Genomic DNA, 26307 nt, shown 5'->3' on the forward strand with positions numbered 1-26307 from the left:
GCCGACAGAAGGCGCTAATGCACTTTTCAGGGCATCTAAAGTTGCATGCAAATGGTGGGATAACTCATCAAAGCGAGTGGAGAAACATCTTAGAATTCTCCGTCTTTGTGATGTGCGAAGTTCAGTGCAGTAAGTGTTTATCACTCTCTCGTCTCTGAGTCAGATGATTGTGGGTTCGAGCCCCATTCCAAACACTGGAGCTCATAATCTGGGCCGACACGCCCACTGCAGTACTGAGGGAGTGATGCACTGTGGAGATACCAAACCTTGGATGGAACTTTAACCCGAAGACCTTACCTTCCTCACAGGTGAATGGTAAATATTCCCTGGCACTTTCTGCAGAGCAGGGAGGTACTTGTGCTCTCTTGTGTCAAGGGAGTAGGAGGTGGTGTTCGTGCTCAGAACGAGTTCAGATAGGGCATATGGGGAGATGGGAGATAATAGGAAATAAAATGCAATTCAAGTTCAGGGCAGGGTGAGCGAGATAAGGGGATGGTTTCTTTTGCAGGGCAAGGGAAGGAGTTGAAGGATCAGAGGCAGCTGAGTGGATGACCTTAGGAATAGAGGAGTGTACTGAGATGAAAATTTCTAGGGGAGGTGATGGTGGGTTTGGGTATTAGAGGAGGGAGAGGTTTAGGAACACAGCCGAGCTCCGAACACACGGGGTGGGGAGAGAAACTGACATGGGAACTGAAAACACTGAGGACAAGGAGTCGCTCAATGAACAGGTCCTGGGATGAAAGGGAGAAAGCATATCTTAGTAAGAGACTCGGATGGGACTGGAGTTTTTAAGGCAACTATGTCTGTGGAGAGACCAGGAGCGTGGATCATGTTGAGGGGGTGAATGTAAGTGTAGGTAACAGATGAGCAAGAGTAGAGTCTGCGTTGAGATTTGGTGATTAGGGCCACAGTGCTACCACAGGTGCTAGAATGCGGAAGCACGTCGGGAGGCTTCAGCGAGGTTCATGATGTTGCCATTGTGAGTCAAGTCTCAGGCAAAGTCAATAGATCAAAGCAATTCAGCAATCACCCACATGGATTGCAACTGCCTTGTTTGTTTGCATTACATTATACGGCAGCACAGAAACAGGTCATTCGACCCATTAATTCCATGTCTGCTGTTATGCTCTACACGACCCTCCTCCCACCCTCTCCTTCTGACCCCATCAACATATCCTTCTCCTCAACTAGCGAGTTCCATATTCTAACTACTCTCTGGATAAAGAGGTTTTTCCTGGATTCCCTATTAGATTCATCAATGACGATCTTATGTTGATGGACCTTAGATCTGGTCTCCCACGGAAGTGGAAAAATGTTCACTACAACTGCCCTATCAAACCCGTTCATAATCCTAAAGAGCTTTTTCACATCACCCCTTCGTCTTTATATACCTAGAGAAAAGTGCCCGAGCCTTTTCAATCTCTTCTGATAGTTACATTATTTCAGGTCTGGTATCATCGTGGAAAATATACATTTCACCTTCTCCAGTGCCTCTATATCCAGTTTATAATATTAAGACCAGAACTGTTGAGAGTGCTCCAATGTGGTTTGCCTTAAGAAATGAATCCCAGGGCGTTCTTTGTTTTGTTATGTTAATTAAATTGTCTCTCAAATTTTAGTGATTTGTGCCCTGTTCCCCCAGATTCCTCTGCTCTTCAACCCCATTTCGGAAATTAGTTTCTACGTAGTAAGTGTTATCCTGATTTCACTTACATATGTTGATCCACGTATATCCTTCCACTTCACACTTTGTACATATTATAATAATAGTGAACAATTAATCCGGATGGAAATTGGTAGCGGTGCTGGTTGACACATTGAACAACCCAAGGGGTTAGTGGTGAATTACTTGACTGGGATGGATAAATAGATTGTGTGATTAGGCTTCAGCAAGAGTGATGTGTGTCGTGATCAGCAACAGAGCAGGAGCGGGAGTGGGCGTTGCTGCTCGTATGAAAAGATTGACAGAAATCTCGATGGACCTTTCAGAGAATGCCAGGAGAGGCACAGAATGCCGCTGTGGATTGTTCACCAATAAATCATTCATGCAAATTAAGGAGAGTGGAATGCCAGGGAAGCTGGATAAAAAGGGACTTGAGTTGTTAACAAAATTATACACAGGTTAGATCAAAATAAGTTACCGTAATATTAAGTCGAGCATTTGTCCGGTAAAGCGCATGGAATTGAAGACAAATTAGTGACATTGGTACTGAATTGATTAGCAGTTACGAATCATAGAGCAGCGATAATGTGTCTGTAATCTAACTGGCAAAAAGTGACAAGTGGTGTCCCCAGGATTCTGTAATGCGGCCTCGTGTTTTAACTGCATTGATCTATGAGTTACAGGAACGAATAAAGTTCCAGATATCCAACTCCACTGACGGCACTAAGTTGTATATTCTGGCGATAGCAGCAGACCGTTGTAATGGGACATTGCTACCTTAATGAGTGGGCAAAACTCTGGGCAATTTAGTTCAGTGTCGGGGGCTGTTTGGTCAACCAATTTCGACCTAAGCAAGATATATATTACACCTGGAATACTGGGAGCACTTCAGCAAACCACACCATAATTAGCATACAGGAACATAGGAATCGAACTAGGCCATTCAGTCCCTCGAGCCTGTTTCTGCCATTCAATTCGATCATTGCTGATCGGTATCCTTACTCCTTCTAACTTCTAGCAGATTTCAGTGAACAATTCTGTACTTTCAACATAAAGGAAGCACGGTGGCATAGTGGTCAGCACTGTTGCGTCACAATGCCAGGGACCCAGGTTCAAATCCGGCCTTGGGTGACTGCCTGTGTGGAGTTTGCACTTTCTCCCTGTGTTTGCGTGGGTTTTAGTCCGGGTGCTCTGGTTTCCTCCCACATTCCAAAGATGTGCGGGTGAGGTTGATTGGCCATGATAAAAAAGTGGCCCTTAGTGTTAGGGGGATTAAATACGCGGGGTTACAGGGATCGAGCTTGTGTGGGATGGCTGTCGCTGTAGGGACCGGGTGCGAGGGTTTGGATGATCAGCCATGATCTCGTTGAATGGCGGAGCAGGGCCGAATGGCCTGCTCCTATCTTCTATGTTTCTATAACAAACAACATAATCCCTCTATAACGTGGAGAGCAGATTTATTTATTAACAGTCTAAATGATGTCTGAAAAATATATTTTGATACTGGAAATTAACATTGAAAATATGGCTGGGAATGTATTTCTGAAGTTCAACAGCATTACCTGTCGGAGATATAAAACATTGTTAGACTTTTTCTGGGTGTCAAAACAAGAGGTTGTATAGCGAGGGACCAATAGATTGTGGTTTTGATGAAAACAAATAAAACAAACGGCGGATATATAAAAAAGTACAAGCACCAGTTAGTTAAATATTTTTAGAAGTTCTTAGAAGTTTGGAAAGTTTTTTAAAATGTAATTAAAATGGAAGAGACTGAAAGAGGTTAATGTGGGCGTGGCTTAGTTTTCACTGCTTTTGTGGGCGTGTCTTCACTTACTCATTGGCTGTAGGCTGCACTCCTGGCCTTAGTGATGTCATATGCTGCCCACAACTAAGCAGTGCCGAAGAGCAAGTCTCAGTTCTCTGCAGCTCCATCGAGACTGACCGCAATTTTTGGGCCTTCATATCATTCATATGGCCCACTGCCCAGAACTGAATGCAGTTCCACCAGACGGGGTCTATCATAGAGAATATAAGCAGGAGTAGGCCATTCGTTCCATCGAGCCTGCTCTACCATTCAATATGATCATGGCTGTTCCTCTATCTCAATACCATATTCCCACTCTCTCGTCATATCCCTTGGTGCCTTTTGTGTCTCGAAATCTATCTCTCTCCTTCTTAAATATATTCTGTGCTATGGCCTCCACAGCCTTCTCTGGTGGAGATTTCCAGAGGTTCAACACCCTCTGATGAAGAAGGTTTTCCTCATCTCAGTTCTAAATGTCCTACCCCGTATACTCAGACTGCGACCCCTCGTTCAAGTCCCCACAGTCAGGGGAAACATCCTCCCTGCACACAGTCAAACCCTGTCAGAATTTTATACGTTTCAGTGAGATTCCCTCTCATTCTTCTAAACTCTAGCGACTACAGGCCTAGTCGACCCAATCTCTCCTCATACGGCAGTTCTACCATCACAGGAACCTGTCTGGTGAACCTTCGCTGCACTCCCGCTAGGGCAAATAAATCCTTTCTTAGGTAAGGAGACAAAAACTGCACACAGTACTCAAGGTGAGGTCGCACCACGGCCCTGTATAGCTGTAGTAAGACATCCTTGATCCTGTGCTCAAACCTCTTGCACTGAAGGCCAACATGCCATTTTCCTTCCTAACCGTTGCTGGACCTGCATGTTTACTTTCAGCGACTGGTGTACAAGGACACCCAGGTCCCTTTGTACATCAACATTTTCCAATCTATTACCTTTAAAGTAGTACTCTGCCGTTCTGTTTTTCATACCTAAGTGGATAACTTCACATTTATCCACGTTATACTGCATCTGCCATATATTTGCCCACTCACTCAACTTTTCTAAATCGCCTTGAAGCCTCTTTGCATTCTCCTGACAAATCACAATCCAACCTGGCTTTGTGTCATCAGAAAACTTCACAATAATACATTTTGTCCCTCATCCAAATCATTGGTATATTTTGTGAATTGTTGGGGCCGCAGCACTGATCTCTGCGGTACCCCAATAGTCTCTGCCTGCCACCCCGAAAAAGACCTATTTATTCCTACTCTCTGTTTCCTGTCTATAACCAATTAACAATCCATGCCAGTATAGTACCCCCAATCACATATACTTACTTTTGCAAACAAAATTGTTATATGAGACTTTATCAAGGCCACCAGAAAAGCCAAATGCGACACATCCACTAGGTTCCCCTTATCTATTCTACCAATTCCATCCTTAAAAAACTCCAGTAGGTTTGTCAAACACAATTTCCCTTTCATAAATCCATGTTGACATTTTCTAATCCCGTTCATATTTTCTAAGTGTCCGATTACCACATCCTTTATAATAGACTCCAGTATTTTACCTACTGCTGATGTTAGTCTAACCGGTCTGTAGTTCCCGGTTTTCTCTCTCCCTCTATTTTTAAATAGTGGGGTTACATTTGCCACCCTCCAATCTGCAGAAATTGTTCTATAATCTATAGAATTATGGAAGATGACAACCGATGCATCCACAATTTCCATGGCTACCTATTATGGTACTCTGGGATGCAGATTATCAGATGCCAGGGATTTATCAGCTTTCAGTCCCTTTAATTTCTCCAGCATTACTTTTTTACTAATACTACATTATTTAAATCCTCGTTCTGCTTGACCTCAGGTACCCTACAATTTCTGGGATGTTATTAATGTGCTCTTACGTGAAGACAGAAAAAAGTATTGTTTGATTGCCCAGCCATTTCTTTGTTCCCCATTATAAACTCGCCCGTTTCTGGCTGTAAGGGACCTACATTTTTCTACACTAATCGTTTTCTTTTTAGATACTGGTGGAAGCTTTTGCAATCCGCTTTTATGTTCCTTTCAAGTTTACTCTCATACTCTATTTTCCCCTCTTTATCAAACTCTTGGTCCTTTTCTACTGAACTCTAAGCTGCTCCCAATCCTCAGGCTTGCTACTTCTGGCAACTCTATATGGATTCTCTTTGGAGCTAATTCTATCCTAAATTTATTTGTTATCCATTGTTGGGCCGCTTTTTCTTTTCGGTTTTTGCACCAGAAAGGAATTTATAACTTTTGCAATTGTTGCTTTCGTTACTTAAACGTTAATCATTGCAATCCACTGTCATGCAATTAAATTAAGCTCCCAAATCTATTATATCCAACTCCCTCCTCATATTTCGTACTTTGCTTTGTTTAGATTAAGGACCCTACTTTCGGATTAGAAACATAGAAACATAGTAGATAGGAGCAGGAGTAGGCCATTCGGCCCCTCGTGCCTGCTCTGCCATCCAATGCAATCATGGCTGATCATCCAAATTCAGAACCCGGCCCCTGCTTTCTCCCCATACCCCTTGATCCCTTTAGCCTTAAGAAATATATCCAACTCCTTCTTGAATATATTTAATGTATTGTCCTCTACTGCCTTCTGTGATAGAGAATTCCACAGGTTCACCAATCTCTGGGTGAAGAAATTCCTCTTAATTTCTGTCGTAAATGGCCTACCCCTTATCCTTAGAGTGTGACCCCTGGTTATGGACTCCGAGACCATCGGGAACATCCTCCCTGCATCTAGTCTGTCCAGACCTGTCAGAATTTTATAACTTTCAATTAGATACCCTTTCATTCTTCTAAACTCCAGTGAGTACAAGCACAATCGACCCAATCTTTCCTCATCCGTCATTCCTGCCATCCCAAGTATCAGCCTGCTGAATCTTCGCTGAACTCCTTCCATGGCAAGAAAATCCTTCCTCAGATAAGGCGACCAAAACTGCACACACTACTAAAGATGTGGTCTTAGCAAGGCCCTGTATAACTGCAGCAAGACATCACTCTTCCTGAACACAAACCCTCTCACTTAGAAGGCCAACATACCATTTGCCTTCTTAAATGCCTGCTGCATCTGCAGGCTTACCGTCAGCGACTGGTGACCAAGTGCACCCAGGTCTGGTTGCACTTCCCCTTCTCCCAATCTATTGCCATTCAGATAATAATCTGCCTTCCTTTTTTTTGCCACCAAAATGGATAACCTCAAATATATCCACATTATATTGCATCTGCTATGCTTTTGCCCAATGAGCCAACCTGTCCAAATCATCCTGGAGTTTCTCAGCATCCTCCTCACAGCACACACGACCACCCAGCTTTGTGTCATCTGCAAATTTGGAGATATGACATCTAGTTGCCTTGTCTAGATCATTCTTATATATTGTGAATAGCTGGGGTCCAAGGACCGATCCCTGCGGTACCTCACTAGTCACTGCCTGCCACTTGGAAAAAAACCCGCATATTCCAACTCTTTGCTTTCTCTCTGCCAATCAGTTCTCTATCCAATTCAATACCTTGCCCACAATCCCATGTTGCTTAAATTAACACGCTCGTCTCTTAAGCGGGACCTTATCGAAAGCCTTCTGAAAGTCCAAATACAACAATACCACTGGTTCTCCCTTATATATTTTACCAGTTACATCCTCAAAAAATTCCAGTAGGTTTGTCAAGCACGATTTACATTTTGTAAATCCATGTTGATTTTGTCCGATCCTGTCACTGTTTCCCAAGTGCTCTGCTATTACATCATTTATAATGGACTCTAGCATTTTCCCCATTACCGATGTCAGGCTTACCCGTCTGTAATTCCACATTTTCTCTCTACCACCTTTTTTCAATAGTGGGGTAATATTAGCTACACTCGAAACCATGGTTACTGTTCCAGATTCCATCGAATTTTGGAAGATGATCAGCAATGCATCTACTTTTTCCAGGGCCACTTCCTTAAGTACACTAGGATGTAGATTATCAGGCCCTGGGGATTTATCCGCCTTCAATCCCATCAATTTCCCTAACACCATTTCCGTACAAATACTGATTTCTTCCAGTTCCTCCCTTTCATCAGACCCTATGTTGCCCGACATCTCTGGGAGGTAATTTGTGTCCTCCTTTGTGAAGACAGAACCAAAATATGTATTTAATTGGTCGGCCATTTCTTTGTTCCCCATTATAAATTCCCCTGATTCTGACTGCAAGGGACCTACGATTGACTTCACCTATGTTTTTCTCTTCGCATATCTATAACAGCTTTCACAGTCGGTTTTTATGTTCCCTGCAAGCTTACTCTTATTTCTATATTCCCTTTCTTAATTAATCCCTTTGTGCTGCTTTGTTGAATCCTAAACTGTTCTCAATCCTCACGTTTACTGCTTTTTCTGGCCAATTTATATGTCCTCTCCTTGGATCTTATGCTATCCCTAATTTCCCTTGGTAGCCACGGTTGAGTCACATTTTTCGTTTTATATTTATGCCAAACTGGGATGAACAAATACTGTAGTTGATCCATGCGGTCTTTGAATGTTTGCCATTGCATATCCACCATCAACCCTTTGAGTGACATTCCCCAAGCAATCCTACCCAACTTGCGCCTCAGACCATCGTAGTTTCCTTTATTTAAATTTAGGTACCAAGCCTGTGAGTCGACAACGTCATTCTCCATCTGAATGATGAATTCGATCATATTATGATCGTCTGACTCAAGGGGCCTCGTACAACAAGATTGCTAATTAATCCTTTCTCGTTACAAAATACCCATTCTAATATGGCCTGATCTCTGTTTGGTTCCTCGACATATTGGTCCAGGAAACCATCCTGTAAACATTCCAGGAATTCCTACTCCACAGTAATGTTAAAAATTTAGTTGATTGGAATTGTTCACTTTCCATCGTAATGAAGAATTGCATCATATTATGGTAACTCTTCCTAAAGTATCCATAACAACTAAATTATGAATTAACCCCTTCTCATTGCACAATACCCAATCTAGGATAGCATGTTCCCTGGTTGGCTCCTTAACGTACTGGCCTAAATTACAATCTTGTGCACGCTCCAGTAATTCATCCTCCACTCTAATAATGCTAATTTGGTTTGGCCAGCTTATTTGTAGATTAAAACCACCCATGATTACTGTACAACCCTTGTTGCACTCATCTCTATTTTTCGGTTTGATGCCATCCCCTACAGATCCACTATTGTTTGGAGGCCTACAGACAACTCCCACCAATGTTGTCTGCCCCTTGGTGCTTCTTAGCTCCACCCAAACTGATTCTACATCTTGATTTTCTGAGCAAATATCCTTGCTCACTATTGCTCTGATGTCATCCTTTACTAACAGTGCCACCCCACCTCCTTTTCCTTTTTGACTTTCCTTCCTGAATATCAAATACCCCTGGATATTCAGCACCCAGTCTTGGTCACGCTGCAACCATGTCTCCGTAATCAAGTGCTCTATACAGCTACAACTTTCTTCTACCACTTCGAATTCCAGCTATCTTGAGATAAAACTATATCTTGAGATAAAACTATATATTGAGATATAAGCTGTGTCTTTATGCATTCCTCTACTTCACCTGACGAAGGAGCAGCGCTCCGAAAGCTTGTGATTTCAAATAAAACTGTTGGACTATAACCTGTTGATGTGTGACTTCTTACATTTGTCCACCCCAGTCCAACTCCGGCATCTCCACATCTTGAGATAAAGGCTAACATTCCACTAGTCTTTGTAATTATGTTCCTACCTTTCCACTAGATTTTACTAATTTCTGTACTTTGATTCCTAAATCTATCTGATCCTCCATTTTCCCCAGTTTTTCACCAAATAGGAAATACAGGAATCTTGTTTTACGTCCAAAATGGAAGATCTCACACTTTTTAACTTTACATTCCATCTGCAACATTTTTCCCACTCACCCATTCCATCAATGTCCCTTTCCAACTTTCTGCTCAAGAGTGCATTATTTACAGCGTCAGTTAAATTAATTTCACCAGCACACTTAAATATACGACTCCCTATTCCTTCTTTCAAGTCATTGTTAAATTTACTGAAAATCTGAGATTCAGTTCAGATCCCCGGTGGACACCACTAATCACATCCTGCCAGTGTGATTACAGAGCCATTATTCCTACTATCTGTCTCCAGCAATATAGTAAATTTCCTGTCCTTGAAGTCTATAAGTTTCCTCCAATTCCATGCACAAGCTAGTCGAATGCCTTCTGAGATTCCATTTAAATAACATCCATAGACAGTCCTTTACCTACCACTTTAGGTATCTCCTCAAAACGATGAACTAGGTTCGACAGAGGTGACTTAACCTTTACAAATTCATGCTGGATCTCTCTGATCAGCTCATTTATTTCCGAATGCTCTGTCACTCTGTCCTAATAATAGATTGTTGTACATTCCCCACAACTGATAGCAGTCTAATGAGCCCATAATTTCCTAGTTGATCTCTCATTCCCTCTTAAATAATGCTCTGCGTCTTGCTATTTTCCAATCCAATCGTTCAATTCTTCAATCGAGAGACTTTTGGAAGATGATGACTCGATAGGATTACATAGGATTTCATCAGATATACGGCACAGAAACAGGCCATTCGGCCCAATCAGTCCATACCGGCGTTTATGCTACACTCGAGCCTCCTCCTGTCTAAATCTAAATCTGTCAGCGTAACACTCTGTTCCCTTCTCCCTCATCTTCATGTCCTGCCTCCCTGAAATGCATCTATACTATTCGGTTCAACCACTCACTTTGGAAGCGAGTTCCAAATTCTCACAACTGTTTGGGAAAATAAGTTTCTTCTCAATTATCTATTGGATTTCTTGGTGTCACTCTTCTAGTGATGGCCTCCAGTTATGCTCCTCCCCACAAGTGGAAGCATTCTCTCCGTACCCAATCTATTAAAACCTTTCATAATATTAAAGACCCCTATAAGCTCACTCCTCATCCTTCCTTTTTCAAGAGGAATGAGACCCAGCAATTTTATCTTTTCCTATATGTATACCATCACATTTATTTATCATTCTTGTAAATCTCATCTGCCCTTTCTCCCTTGAATCTAAATCCTTTTTAACATATGGCGACCAGAACTGCAAGCAGTACTCCAAATGCAGTCCAACAAAGGTTCGATGCAGGCTCAGCATAACTTCGCTACTTTTCTGTTGTGTCCTTCTAGAATAAACCCTAGTGCTTGATTTGTTTCTAAGTGGCCTTGCTAACCTATGTCGCAAATTTAAGTGAATGTATGTATTTGAAATCAGTGGAAATGTTGTTCCTCTACCCCACCTAGATTCGAACCTACCAAGTGATAAGTGACCTCCCTATTCTTCCTGCCTAAAGGTATTACCTCGTATGTATCTATGTTGAACTTAATTTGCCAATTATTTGCTCATTCTTCGAGTTTATTAACATCCCCCTATAATGGATTGCCCTCCTCCAGATTATTGACTATTGCCCCAATGTGTTATCATCTGCAAATTCAGAAATTGTGTTTTGATTGAATAGTTTAAATCGTTAATGTAAATTGTGAACAGCAGTGATCTCAGCACTGATCGTTGTGGAACACCACAACGCACCTTCGGCCACTGTGAATAGCTAACCTTTACTCCCACTCTCTGCTTTCTGTCTTGAAGCCAGCTAGCAACCTATTCTGCTACTTATCTCCTGACTCCGCATACTCTGACCTTATTCGGTAGTCTATTGATTGGACAAATCAAATTCGCCAAGGTAGCCTTGAGGAGGAGTTCATAGTGTGTATCTGGGATGGTTTCCTAGAACAGTATAGAAACATAGAAACATAGAAGATGGGGGCAGGTGTAGGTCATTCGGCCCCTCCAGCCTACTCCGCCATTTAATGAGATCATGGCTGATCATCCAAATGCAGTACCTGTCCTGCTTTCTCCCCATATCACTTGATCCCTTTAGCCTCAAGAAATATATTTAACTCCTACTTGAATATATTTAATGATTTTGGCCTCAGCTGCCCTATGTGGCAGAGAATTCCACAGTTTCACCACTCTCTGGGTGAAGAAATTCCTCTTCATCTCAGTCCTAAATGGTTTACCCCTTATCCTTAGACTGTGAACCCTGCTTCTGAACTCCCGGCCATGGGGAACATCCTTCCTGCATCTAGTCTGTCTAGTCCTGTTAGAATAGTACAAGTTTCAATGAGATCCCCACTCATTCTTCTAAACTCTAGCGAATGTAAGCCAAATCGACCGAATCTCTCCTCATGGCAAGAACATCCTTCCTCAGATAAGGCGGCCAAAACTGCACACAACACTCAAGGTGTGGTCTCATCAAGGAATGTACAACTGCAGCAAGACATCGTTGTCCCTGTACTCGAATCCTCTCGCTAAGAAGGCCAACATACCATTTGCCTTCTTAAAAGCCTGCTGCACCTGCATGCTTACCTTCAGCGACTGGTGCACATGGACACCCAGGTCTCTTTGCACTTCCCCTTTTCCCAATCTATTGCCTTTCAGGTAATAATCTGCCTTCCTGTTTTTGCCAGGGACGTAGATAATCTCGCATGTATTCACATTATGCTGCATTTGCCATGCATCTGCCCAATCACCCATCCTATACAAATCGTACTGATGTTGTTCTACATCCTCCTCACAGCACACACGCCCACCCAGCTTTGTGTCATCTGCAAACTTAGAGATATTATATCTAGTTCCCTCCTCTGGATCATTTATATATATTGTCAATAGCTGGGGTCCTAGCACCGATCCCTGCTGTACCCCACTAGTCACTGCCTGCCACTCGGAAAAAGACACATTTATGCCAACTCTTTGCTTCCTGTCTGCCAACCACTTCACTACCCAAGACAGTACCTTACCCCAATCCAATGTGCATTAACTTTACACACTAATCTCTTACGTGGGACCTTATTGAAAGCCTTCTGAAAGTCCAAATACACCACATCCACTGGTTATACCTTATCTATTTTACGAGTTACATCCTCAAAAAATTACAGTAGATTACTGAACAAGATTTACCTTTTGTAAATCCATGTTGACTTTGTCCGATCCTGTCACTGTTTTCCAAGTACTCTGCTATTACAACTTTTATAATGGACTCTAGAATTTTCCTCACTACTGATGTCAGGCTTACCGTTTCTTAATTCCCCGTTTACTCTCTACCACTCTTTTTAAATTTTGGGGTTACATTAGCTATCCTCCAATCCATGGGAACTGTTCCAGAATATTTAGAATTTTGGAAGATGACCAGCAATGTATCTACTATTTCTAGGGCCACTTCCTTCGTTACTCTTGGATGTAGATTATCAGGCCCTGGGGATTTATCGGCCTTCAATCCCATCAATTTCCCTAACACCATTTCCCAACAAATACTGATTTCATTCAATTCCTCCCTCTCATTAGACCTATGTTACCCGACGCTTGACTTCACCAATCTCTTTCTCTTAACTAACCTATAGAAGCTTTTACAGTCTGTTTTTATGTTCTCTACAAGCTTACACTTATGAACTATTTTCCTATTCTTAATTAATCCCTTTCTCTTCCTTTGCTGAATATTAAGGGCTCCGAATCCTCAGGGTTGCTGCTTTTTCTGGCCAAATTGTATGTCCTCTCCTTGGATCTTATGCAATCCCTAATTTCCCTTGTTAGCTACGGTTGAGTCACATTTTGTTTTATTTTTATGCAAGCAGGGCTGAAAAAATTCTATAGTTCATACATGCGATCTTTAAATATTTGCCATTGCCTATTCACCGTCAACCCTTTAAGTAACGTTCCCCAATCCATCCTAGCAAACTCTTGCCTCATACCATCGTAGTTTCCAGTTTTTTAATTCAGTACCCTTGTCTCTGAGTCAACTACTTCACTCTCCATTTTACCGAAGAATTTTATCATATTATGATCGCTCCTCCACAAGGGGCCTCACACAACAAGATTACTAATTAATCCTTTCTCATTAAATAATACCCAGTCTAAGATGATCTGATCTCTAGTTGGTTCCTCGAATATTGTTCCAGGAAACCATCCCGTATAAACTCTAGGATTTCCTCCTCCACAGTATTGTTACTAATTTGGTTAGCCCAATCTACATGTAGAATAAAGTCACCCATAATAACTGCTGTGCCCTTATTGAACGCATCTCTAATTCCCGGTGTAATTCCATCGCCAACCTCCGCATTACTCTTTGGGGGTTTGTAGTCAACTCCCACTATCGTTTCTTGCCCCTTGGCATTTCTCAGCTCTGCACCTACAGATTCCACATCATTAGAGCTAATAAACTTCCTTACTATTGTTTTAGTCTCATCTTTAACCAGCACTGCTACCCCACCTCATTTTCATTTTTTCCTGTCCTTCCTGAATATTGAATACCCCTGGATGTCGAATTCCCAGTCATCGTCACACTGGAGCCATGTCTCCGTAATCCCAATTATATCATATCCCTTTACATCTATTTCCACAGCTAATACATCCACCTTATTAGGAAAGCTCCTCACATTAAGAGACAAAGGGCTAGATTTTCAGTATAGACAGTTTTGGGGCGCTAACCTTAGCGCCCGCCCGAAGTTAGCGCCCGCCCCAAACTAGCGCCCCGTTGCCGGAAATTCAGTGGCTTCGCCCTAAGAGAGTGGTGGAGCGCTAAAAGAGGCGTTCCACTCCAACCTTTAGGTGCTAAGCCGGTGGTCCAGAGGGATAGCGCCCTGGCGGGGCGCAGCGCAGGTGCGGTCATTTTTGCACTGACAGCAGACCCCGTGGTGCCGACCAGCTGTTAAAGGGGGAAGGGACGAATTGGTCTGCTGCCATGCCCTGCACACTGCAGCCATGCAAAGAGGCCTCAACACTGCTGCTCAGCCCCAGGGAGTCATGGCAACGCCAGAGAAGGCCCGTCAGCGTGCCCTGCGCTTCTCAGAGGGTGATCTGGACATAATGGTCACAGCTCTGGAGGTGAGGCGCAAGATCTTGTTTCCAGAGAGTGGGAGGAATCCAACCCACCATGACTGCACCAAAGCCTGGAAGCAGATCGCCCAGAGGGTGACGTTCACCGGCGAGGCCCCCAGGACCCACAAACAATGTCGTAAAAAATACAATGATCTGACCAGGATTGTGAAGGTGAGTAGCCTTTCCAGTCTCCTCCTCATTCTTGCATGTACACCTGACATGATGGGCAAAGGGAGCTGAAAGTCCTATTGGCCAGCCCTCAGCCAGCAGCATTGGGACAGTCATGAGCATCAAATGGCCATTCGGCACTCTACACTTTGGCCAAGCTATTCCACCATGGGAGGCAGTGCACACTACATCAGGGCTTCACTCTGTCCAAGCTATTCCACCATGGGAGGCAGTGCACTCTACATCAGGGCTTCACTCTGTCCAAGCTATTCCACCATGGGAGGCAGTGCACTCTACATCAGGGCTTCACTCTGTCCAAGCTATTCCTCCATGGGAGGCAGTGCACTCTACATCAGGGATTCACACTGTCCAAGCTATTCCACCATGGGAGGCAGTGCACTCTACATCAGGGCTTCACTCTGTCCAAGCTATTCCACCATGAGAGGCAGTGCACACTACATCAGGGCTTCACTGCGCACTTACAGCCCGTCCTTTCTCTTGCAGGCTAAAGTAGCGTTTAATTGCCAGGCCCATGCCAGGGGTGGCCGCGCCAAGCTGCAGAAGCTCACTCGGCTGGAGGAGCGCGTGTGTGTGCTCATGGGAGCCCGTGTGATTGTCCCCACAGCGTGCGGTGTATCCGACCCTCCACTGCCCGGCAATGGTAAGGACCTCAACTTTTGGCCCTCTCGCATCGCACTGGCCCATCCGAGCTACCTCCTTTGCCACTGTCCCACCAATGCGCTGAATCCCACCAGTCCTAACTCCCTCGCTGCTGCCGTCTCCTCAATCTGAAGCTACTCTTGTGCATTCCTGCTTTCAGCTGGTGACGACCAGGACCCTGAAGCTGCCAGTGACAGCACCTCCGACCAGGAGGAGGAGGAGCAAGCCGGACCTTCGGGGAACAGTCACGTCCCGCAGGAGAGGAGGAAATGCTTGACACCTCCTCACTGGACGAGTGCTTGGAGGAACTGGCGCAGGGCAATGCAGCTTCTGGGACCAGTGGCGTCCAGCCACCCAGCAGCCGTGCGCGTGGCCCGCGGCCTTTCCCCCAAAGGGGGGAAGGATCAGAGGGGAGTGCTGCTGCTCGGCACACTCGCCGTCACCAACGCGGCAAGGGTCCCCTAGTTCGGCCCCCTCCTCCCCAGCGGGAGAGTCGCGACTCCAGTCCGGACACCTTCACTTCGGAGGAGGTGCGGAAGCTGGATAAGATGGCCGACGACTCGGACCGGCGACACACGGAGCTCATGAGCGTGGTGGGGCGCATGCCTGAGGCCATCGAGTCGCTGGCGACCAGTGTGCGCGAGTTCGGGGCAGCAACTGCCGCGAGTGGCCGCATGCTGACTGATGCCGTCAAAACCCTGCTGGATGTGATGCGCGCGCACACCAGGACCACAGTGGCACTCACTGCTGCCACACGCACTGTCTCAGGCAGGCATCGCCCGGGCAGCCACCGCGCTGGACCCTCCCAGCAAGCCACCCGTCGGCTGATTGCTGCGGATTCTGCAGTGCGGGCCCGGCCGAGTGCCACTGCATCACAGCACCAGCCAGCGCATCCCAGACGCCAGCTGGCACACATTGCGCCATCCGTCGCCGCCATTCCCCCTCTGGGGCGTCAAGGGCAAGCGGCTGCAGCTGATGGTGGCCAGGCTCAGGTGCGCCACTCAGCAGACGGCCCCTCGATGCCCAAACGCCGTGTAGGCCGCCCCCCAGCGGCATCTGGCGGAAGGGCATCTGAGCCTCAGACGCCTTCCCCCAGCCTCGCAGCAGCCACTGGGCAGAGCTTGCGAAGGAGCAGCAGGCCGGGCAGGGGAGGCAAAAGGCTGGCCAAGGTCTCGCCCTCGCGGGCCACTCAGTAGGGAGTGTGGGCAGCTTTCCTTTAATATGGCGGTGGCCATCTTTATTTTTCCCATGGTTGTACTTTTGGAGGGCTTATTTTTTGCGTTAGGCCGACGTTGAGGCCCGGTTTGAAGAAAGGTGGAGTCACTCCTCCCCAGTTTGTGGGAGTGAGTCGTTTGTTGGTCTTTTTGTGGGGCCCGTTTATTGTTTTTGGGGATTCATGTGGGAAGGGCTTTTCATTTTTGTGCAATAAAAAATTATCTTTATTCATGCAGTCTCCATGGTTGTTCTTCTTAGTGTTTGGTGGCTTCGCCGGCTGAGGGCTTGTGGAGCGGCTGCATTCATCTTCCCTCATGGCCCCTGGCCGTTCCCTGACAGGGGGCTTAGAAGTACCGTGTAATAAGGTGGCGTCGTGCGGCCCTTGGCCCTGGTCGCTCCCTCCTGGGAACGTACTCCTGCTCCTCCTCCTCCTCCTCCTCCTCATGCTCCTCCTGCTCCTCCTCCTGAGGTGCTGGTCCAACGTCTGGTGGCAGTGCCTGAGTCCTGCGGATAGCCAGGTTGTGTAGCATGCAGCAAACCACCACAAATTGGGAGACCCGGTCCGGCGAATACTGGAGAGCTCCTCCGGAGCGATCAAGGCAGCAGAACCGCTGCTTGAGGACCCCAATAGTTAGCTAGATGATGTTGCGGGTGGTTTGATGGCTCTCGTTGTAGGCCTCTTTAGCAGCGGTCCTGGGCGCACGGAGCGGGGTCAGGAGCCAGGTGCACAAAGGATAGCCTTTGTCCCCGAGCAGCCATCCTCTTGGGGGAGGCTGTGCCTGGAACATGTCATGCACAGTACTCTGCCGCAGGATAAAGGCATCGTGGCTGCTGCCTGGGAAGCTGCATTTGACTGCCATGATGCGCTGCTTGTGGTCACACACCAGCTGCACATTCAGAGAATGGTAGCCCTTCCTGTTGCGATACTGCTCGCCATGCTCCAGAGGGGCTAGCAAAGCCACATGCGTACAGTCAATGGCGCCCTGCACCAAGGGGAATTCCCCGAGTCTGGAAAATCCCAATGCGCGCTGATGCTGGCTCTCCAGAGCCATGGGGAAGGAGATGAATTGGCTTCTCCTTCTGAACAGTGCTTCGGTCACCTGGCGGATGCAGTGATGCGTGCCGTACTGGGAGATGTTTGCTATGTCCCCAGCAGTGTATTGGAAGGAGCCGGTGGCATAGAAGTTCAATGCCACCGTCACCTTCACTTCCACTGACAGAGACGTCCTGCACCTGAGCTTTGGCCGCAGATCTCGGCGAAGCAGGTGGCAGATCTCTGCAATCACCTCCTTTCGGTATCGGATCCTTTTAACACATCGCGCAGCACTCACGTTTAGGTAGGAGTGCTGCTGGCGGTATAGCCTGACTGGGTAAGGCCTACGTGGCCGACGCCTGTAGCCCCCTCTGCCTCTAGCCATGGCTGCCCCTCTCACAATGCGTCTGCGAGCCCTACAGACATGGAGCTGCAGCTCCGCGTTGGCACCCCATGCAACCCCCATAAAATCCTGGCAAACACTCAAATTTCCAAAAGGCCACTTGCAGCGCTCTGGCCTGAGTCCAAAAATACCTGGCTCTTGCTGCTTGAAACCAGTTAGCTATCCTCCTTGTTGTGTCTCCAGAAATGCGTTGCACAAGAGTGTTTTCTGAAAAAAGGCTGGCCTTTACACTGGAGTGCACGTCCCCTTTAATTTGCGCCCCCCAGGGCCCGCGCTGGTTGTGTTGCGTTCCTTTTTCCAAACGCTCCGGCCGCCAGCCGCACAATGGGGCGGTCCGACTGAAGTTTGGAATCGGGGCGGCCAAAGGGCGTTGCACGAGGATGTGACGTCATTTTCTGCGTGCGCATCCGGGCGGGCGCTAAACTTTGCGCCGGCGCTAACGGGCAACTTAATTTGGGGCGGTGCGCAAACTGCGCTGCGCATGGGCACTACACGCATAGCGCCCGAAAATCACTTCTCTTAAGGCGCTAACTGCTGGCGCTAGCAACTGAAAATGTAGCCCAAAGTGTCTTGATATCACATCCTTTATAATTGACTCTAGCATTTTCCATACTACTGATGTTAGGCTAACCAGCCTGTAGTTTCCGATTTTCACTCTCCCTCCTTTTTTAAGTAGTGGTATTACATTTGTCACCCTACAATCTACAGGAACTATTGCATAACCTATAGAATTTTGGAAGATGACAACCAATGCATCCACTATTCCATTCTCCCGGTGTCTCCTTCAAACTTGCTCTGACGATGCCACCTTCCCTACTAGTGCTTCTGATTTGTAATTCGTTTACCTCAGCCGAGGATTCCCCTCTACCATGGTTGACATGGCCCACTGCTCTGGTAATTCCAGTTCCCGCACTTCTGCTTTCATTCCATCCCAACCCTCCCAGAACGACAGTAGGTTTCGCCTTGTCCTCAACTTTCATCCCACCAGCCTGCACCTTCGATGGATCATCCTCCAGGATTTACGAAATCACCAGCGTGATCTCATCCACCAAACACATCTTCCTCTCACCTCTGCTTTGTGCATTCCAAAGGCACTGCTCCCTCGTCGACACCCTGGTCCACAGCTCCGCCCCCCACAACACCCCTCCCCCTTCGCCCAGCACCTTCCCGTGCAAGGGCAAGAGATGCAACAACTGCCCTTTTACCTCCTCCCTTCCCACTGTCGAGAGCCCCAAACACTACTTCCAGCTGAAACAACGATTTACTTGTATGCCTTGCAAATTAGTATATTGTATTCGTATTCACGATGTGGTCTTCTCCACATTGGGGATAAAAAACGCAGATTGTGTGACTGCTTTGTGGAACTCCCCCATTCAGTCCGTGAGGGTGACCTGAGCTCCCGGTCACCTGTCACTATAATTCTCCACTTCACTCCCACTCTGAAATCTCCATCCTCGGCCTCTTACACTGTTGCAGTGAAGCTTAACGTAAGCTCGAGGAACATTGCCTCCTCTTCGATTAATCACATTACAACTGTCTGGACTCAACATCGACTTCACCAATTTCAGGTCATAACCTCTGCCTGTATCAATTGGTTTCTTTCCCTCACATGGCAGCTGTCTTTAATTCAGCAATTGGCGTTTACATTTCATCTAGAACCATCTTTAAAACACAACAGTAAAATATTTTACAGGCACCTCAATAAGTAATAGAATTGGGATGGGAATAGTGCCATTAACGGGTAGATAGGATAATACCACAGGTAACGATAGAGAGATGCCAGAAACATTAAATAATTATTTTGCTTCAGTATTTACCAGGGAGATAGAACAGGTGGGCATCTCATTTGATGATAAGATTAGTAACGAGATAAGTGCATTTAAAATAAAAAGGATTTATTAACTAAACTAATCAAACTCAAAGAGAATAAAACCCCTGATCTGGATGGATTGCGTCCACACATTTTAGTAGAATCTAGCGAAGCGATAGCAGAGGTATTACAACAAACATTTAATAATTCGTTTAAAAAAGTGTTGTGCCAGAGATTTGTCGGATAGTGAATGTAATACCTATAGTTAAGAAGGGGCATAGAACATGTCCAGGGAATTATAGACCAGTCAGCTTAACATCGATAGCAGAAAAAAATGGAGCACTTACTAAAGGATAAAATAGAAGAACATCCCGAAACAAAAGACATAGAAATGATTAGTCAGCATGGATTTCAAAAGGGAAAGTCTTGCTTGACCATCATCATTGAATTTTTTGAAGAGTTAACAGAAAGTGTCGACAATGATAATGCAGTAGGTTTAATTTTCCTAGATTTTCAAAAGGCCATCCATAAGTTAACCCATAATAGACTGATATACAAGATCAGATAATGTGCAGTCAGGGAACAAGTAGCAGAATGGATAGTTAGCTGGCTTCAAGACAGAAAGCATTGAGTGGGAGTAAACGGTAGCTTATCACAGTGGCAGAAGTGTGTAGTGGTTTTCCACAAGGATCAGTGCTGGGACAACTGTTGTTCACAATTTATAATTACGAATTAGATTTGAAATCAAAAACACAATTTTTAAATTTGTGGATGACACCAAATTGGTTGGGGTATAGTCAATCCTGAGGAGGACTACAACAAATTACAGGCTGACATGAATAAACTTGCAGAATGGGCATATAATTGGCAAATGAGCATAAACACATATAAATGTGATGTATTACGTTTTGGTAGGAAGAACAGGGAAGTCAAATATTAATTGGATGGTGCGAGTCTAGTTTGGGTAGAAGAGCAAAGTGATCTCGTAGTACAAAGAGAGTCGGGACCAGCGGGAGCAGCGAGGAGGAGCTCGGCAGGAAACCCGGCGACCAGCGAGGCCCGAGACCAGTCGGGAGCAGTGTGAGACCGGTATAAAAACCGGAGAGAGGCGAGGCCCGAGACCAGTCGGGACCAGCGGGAGCAGCGAGGAGGAGCTTGGCAGGAAACCCGGCGACCAGCGAGGCCCGAGACCAGTCGGGAGCAGTGTGAGACCGGTATAAAAACCGGAGAGAGGCGAGGCCCGAGACCAGTCGGGACCAGCGGGAGCAGCGAGGAGGAGCTCGGCAGGAAACCCGGCGACCAGCGAGGCCCGAGACCAGTCGGGAGCAGTGTGAGACCGGTATAAAAACCGGAGAGAGGCGAGGCCCGAGACCAGTCGGGACCAGCGGGAGCAGCGAGGAGGAGCTCGGCAGGAAACCCGGCGACCAGCGAGGCCCGAGACCAGTCGGGAGCAGTGTGAGACCGGTATAAAAACCGGAGAGAGGCGAGGCCCGAGACCAGTCGGGACCAGCGGGAGCAGCGAGGAGGAGCTCGGCAGGAAACCCGGCGACCAGCGAGGCCCGAGACCAGTCGGGAGCAGTGTGAGACCGGTATAACAACCGGAGAGAGGCGAGGCCCGAGACCAGTCGGGACCAGCGGGAGCAGCGAGGAGGAGCTCGGCAGGAAACCCGGCGACCAGCGAGGCCCGAGACCAGTCGGGAGCAGTGTGAGACCGGTTAAAAAACCGGAGAGAGGCGAGGCCCGAGACCAGTCGGGACCAGCGGGAGCAGCGAGGAGGAGCTCGGCAGGAAACCCGGCGACCAGCGAGGCCCGAGACCAGTCGGGAGCAGTGTGAGACCGGTATAAAAACCGGAGAGAGGCGAGGCCCGAGACCAGTCGGGACCAGCGGGAGCAGCGAGGAGGAGCTCGGCAGGAAACCCGGCGACCAGCGAGGCCCGAGACCAGTCGGGAGCAGTGTGAGACCGGTATAAAAACCGGAGAGAGGCGAGGCCCGAGACCAGTCGGGACCAGCGGGAGCAGCGAGGAGGAGCTTGGCAGGAAACCCGGCGACCAGCGAGGCCCGAGACCAGTCGGGAGCAGTGTGAGACCGGTATAAAAACCGGAGAGAGGCGAGGCCCGAGACCAGTCGGGACCAGCGGGAGCAGCGAGGAGGAGCTCGGCAGGAAACCCGGCGACCAGCGAGGCCCGAGACCAGTCGGGAGCAGTGTGAGACCGGTATAAAAACCGGAGAGAGGCGAGGCCCGAGACCAGTCGGGACCAGCGGGAGCAGCGAGGAGGAGCTCGGCAGGAAACCCGGCGACCAGCGAGGCCCGAGACCAGTCGGGAGCAGTGTGAGACCGGTATAAAAACCGGAGAGAGGCGAGGCCCGAGACCAGTCGGGACCAGCGGGAGCAGCGAGGAGGAGCTCGGCAGGAAACCCGGCGACCAGCGAGGCCCGAGACCAGTCGGGAGCAGTGTGAGACCGGTATAAAAACCGGAGAGAGGCGAGGCCCGAGACCAGTCGGGACCAGCGGGAGCAGCGAGGAGGAGCTTGGCAGGAAACCCGGCGACCAGCGAGGCCCGAACCAGTCGGGAGCAGTGTGAGACCGGTATAAAAACCGGAGAGAGGCGAGGCCCGAGACCAGTCGGGACCAGCGGGAGCAGCGAGGAGGAGCTCGGCAGGAAACCCGGCGACCAGCGAGGCCCGAGACCAGTCGGGAGCAGTGTGAGACCGGTATAAAAACCGGAGAGAGGCGAGGCCCGAGACCAGTCGGGACCAGCGGGAGCAGCGAGGAGGAGCTTGGCAGGAAACCCGGCGACCAGCGAGGCCCGAGACCAGTCGGGAGCAGTGTGAGACCGGTATAAAAACCGGAGAGAGGCGAGGCCCGAGACCAGTCGGGACCAGCGGGAGCAGCGAGGAGGAGCTCGGCAGGAAACCCGGCGACCAGCGAGGCCCGAGACCAGTCGGGAGCAGTGTGAGACCGGTATAAAAACCGGAGAGAGGCGAGGCCCGAGACCAGTCGGGACCAGCGGGAGCAGCGAGGAGGAGCTTGGCAGGAAACCCGGCGACCAGCGAGGCCCGAGACCAGTCGGGAGCAGTGTGAGACCGGTATAAAAACCGGAGAGAGGCGAGGCCCGAGACCAGTCGGGACCAGCGGGAGCAGCGAGGAGGAGCTCGGCAGGAAACCCGGCGACCAGCGAGGCCCGAGACCAGTCGGGAGCAGTGTGAGACCGGTATAAAAACCGGAGAGAGGCGAGGCCCGAGACCAGTCGGGACCAGCGGGAGCAGCGAGGAGGAGCTTGGCAGGAAACCCGGCGACCAGCGAGGCCCGAGACCAGTCGGGAGCAGTGTGAGACCGGTATAAAAACCGGAGAGAGGCGAGGCCCGAGACCAGTCGGGACCAGCGGGAGCAGCGAGGAGGAGCTCGGCAGGAAACCCGGCGACCAGCGAGGCCCGAGACCAGTCGGGAGCAGTGTGAGACCGGTATAAAAACCGGAGAGAGGCGAGGCCCGAGACCAGTCGGGACCAGCGGGAGCAGCGAGGAGGAGCTCGGCAGGAAACCCGGCGACCAGCGAGGCCCGAGACCAGTCGGGAGCAGTGTGAGACCGGTATAAAAACCGGAGAGAGGCGAGGCCCGAGACCAGTCGGGACCAGCGGGAGCAGCGAGGAGGAGCTCGGCAGGAAACCCGGCGACCAGCGAGGCCCGAGACCAGTCGGGAGCAGTGTGAGACCGGTATAAAAACCGGAGAGAGGCGAGGCCCGAGACCAGTCGGGACCAGCGGGAGCAGCGAGGAGGAGCTCGGCAGGAAACCCGGCGACCAGCGAGGCCCGAGACCAGTCGGGAGCAGTGTGAGACCGGTATAAAAACCGGAGAGAGGCGAGGCCCGAGACCAGTCGGGACCAGCGGGAGCAGCGAGGAGGAGCTCGGCAGGAAACCCGGCGACCAGCGAGGCCCGAGACCAGTCGGGAGCAGTGTGAGACCGGTATAAAAACCGGAGAGAGGCGAGGCCCGAGACCAGTCGGGACCAGCGGGAGCAGCGAGGAGGAGCTCGGCAGGAAACCCGGCGACCAGCGAGGCCCGAGACCAGTCGGGAGCAGTGTGAGACCGGTATAAAAACCGGAGAGAGGCGAGGCCCGAGACCAGTCGGGACCAGCGGGAGCAGCGAGGAGGAGCTTGGCAGGAAACCCGGCGACCAGCGAGGCCCGAGACCAGTCGGGAGCAGTGTGAGACCGGTATAAAAACCGGAGAGAGGCGAGGCCCGAGACCAGTCGGGACCAGCGGGAGCAGCGAGGAGGAGCTCGGCAGGAAACCCGGCGACCAGCGAGGCCCGAGACCAGTCGGGAGCAGTGTGAGACCGGTATAAAAACCGGAGAGAGGCGAGGCCCGAGACCAGTCGGGACCAGCGGGAGCAGCGAGGAGGAGCTTGGCAGGAAACCCGGCGACCAGCGAGGCCCGAGACCAGTCGGGAGCAGTGTGAGACCGGTATAAAAACCGGAGAGAGGCGAGGCCCGAGACCAGTCGGGACCAGCGGGAGCAGCGAGGAGGAGCTCGGCAGGAAACCCGGCGACCAGCGAGGCCCGAGACCAGTCGGGAGCAGTGTGAGACCGGTATAAAAACCGGAGAGAGGCGAGGCCCGAGACCAGTCGGGACCAGCGGGAGCAGCGAGGAGGAGCTCGGCAGGAAACCCGGCGACCAGCGAGGCCCGAGACCAGTCGGGAGCAGTGTGAGACCGGTATAAAAACCGGAGAGAGGCGAGGCCCGAGACCAGTCGGGACCAGCGGGAGCAGCGAGGAGGAGCTCGGCAGGAAACCCGGCGACCAGCGAGGCCCGAGACCAGTCGGGAGCAGTGTGAGACCGGTATAAAAACCGGAGAGAGGCGAGGCCCGAGACCAGTCGGGACCAGCGGGAGCAGCGAGGAGGAGCTCGGCAGGAAACCCGGCGACCAGCGAGGCCCGAGACCAGTCGGGAGCAGTGTGAGACCGGTATAAAAACCGGAGAGAGGCGAGGCCCGAGACCAGTCGGGACCAGCGGGAGCAGCGAGGAGGAGCTCGGCAGGAAACCCGGCGACCAGCGAGGCCCGAGACCAGTCGGGAGCAGTGTGAGACCGGTATAAAAACCGGAGAGAGGCGAGGCCCGAGACCAGTCGGGACCAGCGGGAGCAGCGAGGAGGAGCTCGGCAGGAAACCCGGCGACCAGCGAGGCCCGAGACCAGTCGGGAGAGAGCAGCAGCGGAGAGGCAGCAGTCGGCGAGACTCGGGGCCATTTAAAAAACAGCTGAGGCGGAAGTCCAGCTCTTGAGCTTTTTTTCAGAAGCGGACCTGGTGGGAAGCACCCAGGTGAAAGGTATTTAAGGAGGGTGGTGGCTTAAACCCGAGTTCCTACAGAGTAGGAACCCCCACCGCCCCCCTCCTCTAACCTAGTAGTCTTTTAGCAGCTGTCTAAAAACAGAGGTCACAAATTTTTTGGTCTCAGTTTCTTTTCAGCAGGGCAGGAACCGGGAGGAGTGGGAAGTCGGCGTAGGACCAAGGGGACACAAGACCGGGAAGTCAGCGAAAGACCAGGGAGGTAAGACTAACTGGTAAGTACTTTCCTCAAACCTTCCTAGGAAGTAAAACCAAAACTAGTGGGATTTGGTTAGTTTAAAAAGGAATAAGAGGAGTACAGTATACATTGGTCTAAGTAAGCTTCGGGAAAACAAAAGTCGATAAATAAACTAAAACTAGAAAATTAAAAGTAATATAAGGGTTAAGTCATGGCAGTAGAGCTCGGACCTGTGTCATGCTCCTCCTGTAACATGTGGGAAATCAGGGACGCTTCCTGTGTCCCTGACGACTATGTGTGCAGGAAGTGTGTCCAGCTGCAGCTCATGTGGGACCGCATGACGGCCCTTGAGCTGCAGATGGACTCACTTTGGAGCATCCACGATTCTGAGAGGGGTGTGGATAGCACATTTAGTGAGTTGGTCACACCGCAGGTTAAGGCCAGCGTAGACAGTACATGGGTGACCAAAAGGCAGAGCAAGGGCAGGAAGGTAGTGCAGAAATCCCCTGGGGTTGTCTCCCTTAGCAACAGGTTCACCGCCTTAGGTACTGTTGTCGGGGGGGGTGACACATCGGGGGAAGGCACCAGCAGCCAGGCTCATGGCACCATGACTGGCTCTGTTGCAAAGAAGGGAGGGAAAAAGAGTGGCAGGGCTATAGTAATAGGGGATTCGATTGTAAGGGGAATAGATAGGGGTTTCTGTGGTCGCGACCGAGACTCCAGGATGGTATGTTGCCTCCCTGGTGCAAGGGTCAAGGATGTCTCGGCGCGGGTGCAGAACATTCTGGAGGGGGAGGGGGAACAGCCAGTTGTCGTGATACATGTTGGTACCAACGACGTAGCTAAAAAAAGGGAAGAGGTCCTACAAGTAGAATTTCGGGAGTTAGGAGCCAAGCTAAAAAGTAGGACCTCGAAGGTAGTAATCTCTGGATTACTACCAGTGCCACGTGCTAGTAAGAGTACAGAGAACAGGATAGTTAGGCTAAATACGTGGCTTGAGCAGTGGTGTAAGAGGGAGGGTTTTAAATTTTTGAGGCATTGGAACCAGTTTTGTGGTAGGTGTGACCTATACAAAAGGTACGGTCTACA

General features: G+C 49.3%; 1 protein-coding gene across 1 annotated transcript in view; it reads right to left on the reverse strand.

The window, feature by feature from the left end:
• Positions 1–26307, reverse strand: part of LOC147087157 (Fc receptor-like protein 5) — a 73885-nt gene that overhangs the window by 924 nt on the left and 46654 nt on the right. The window lies entirely within an intron of this gene.

This window comes from Somniosus microcephalus, unplaced genomic scaffold, assembly GCF_052327205.1.
Source record: "Somniosus microcephalus isolate GS21.2 unplaced genomic scaffold, FLI_Smic_1.0 unresolved_chr6, whole genome shotgun sequence".
NCBI lineage: Eukaryota > Metazoa > Chordata > Chondrichthyes > Squaliformes > Somniosidae > Somniosus > Somniosus microcephalus.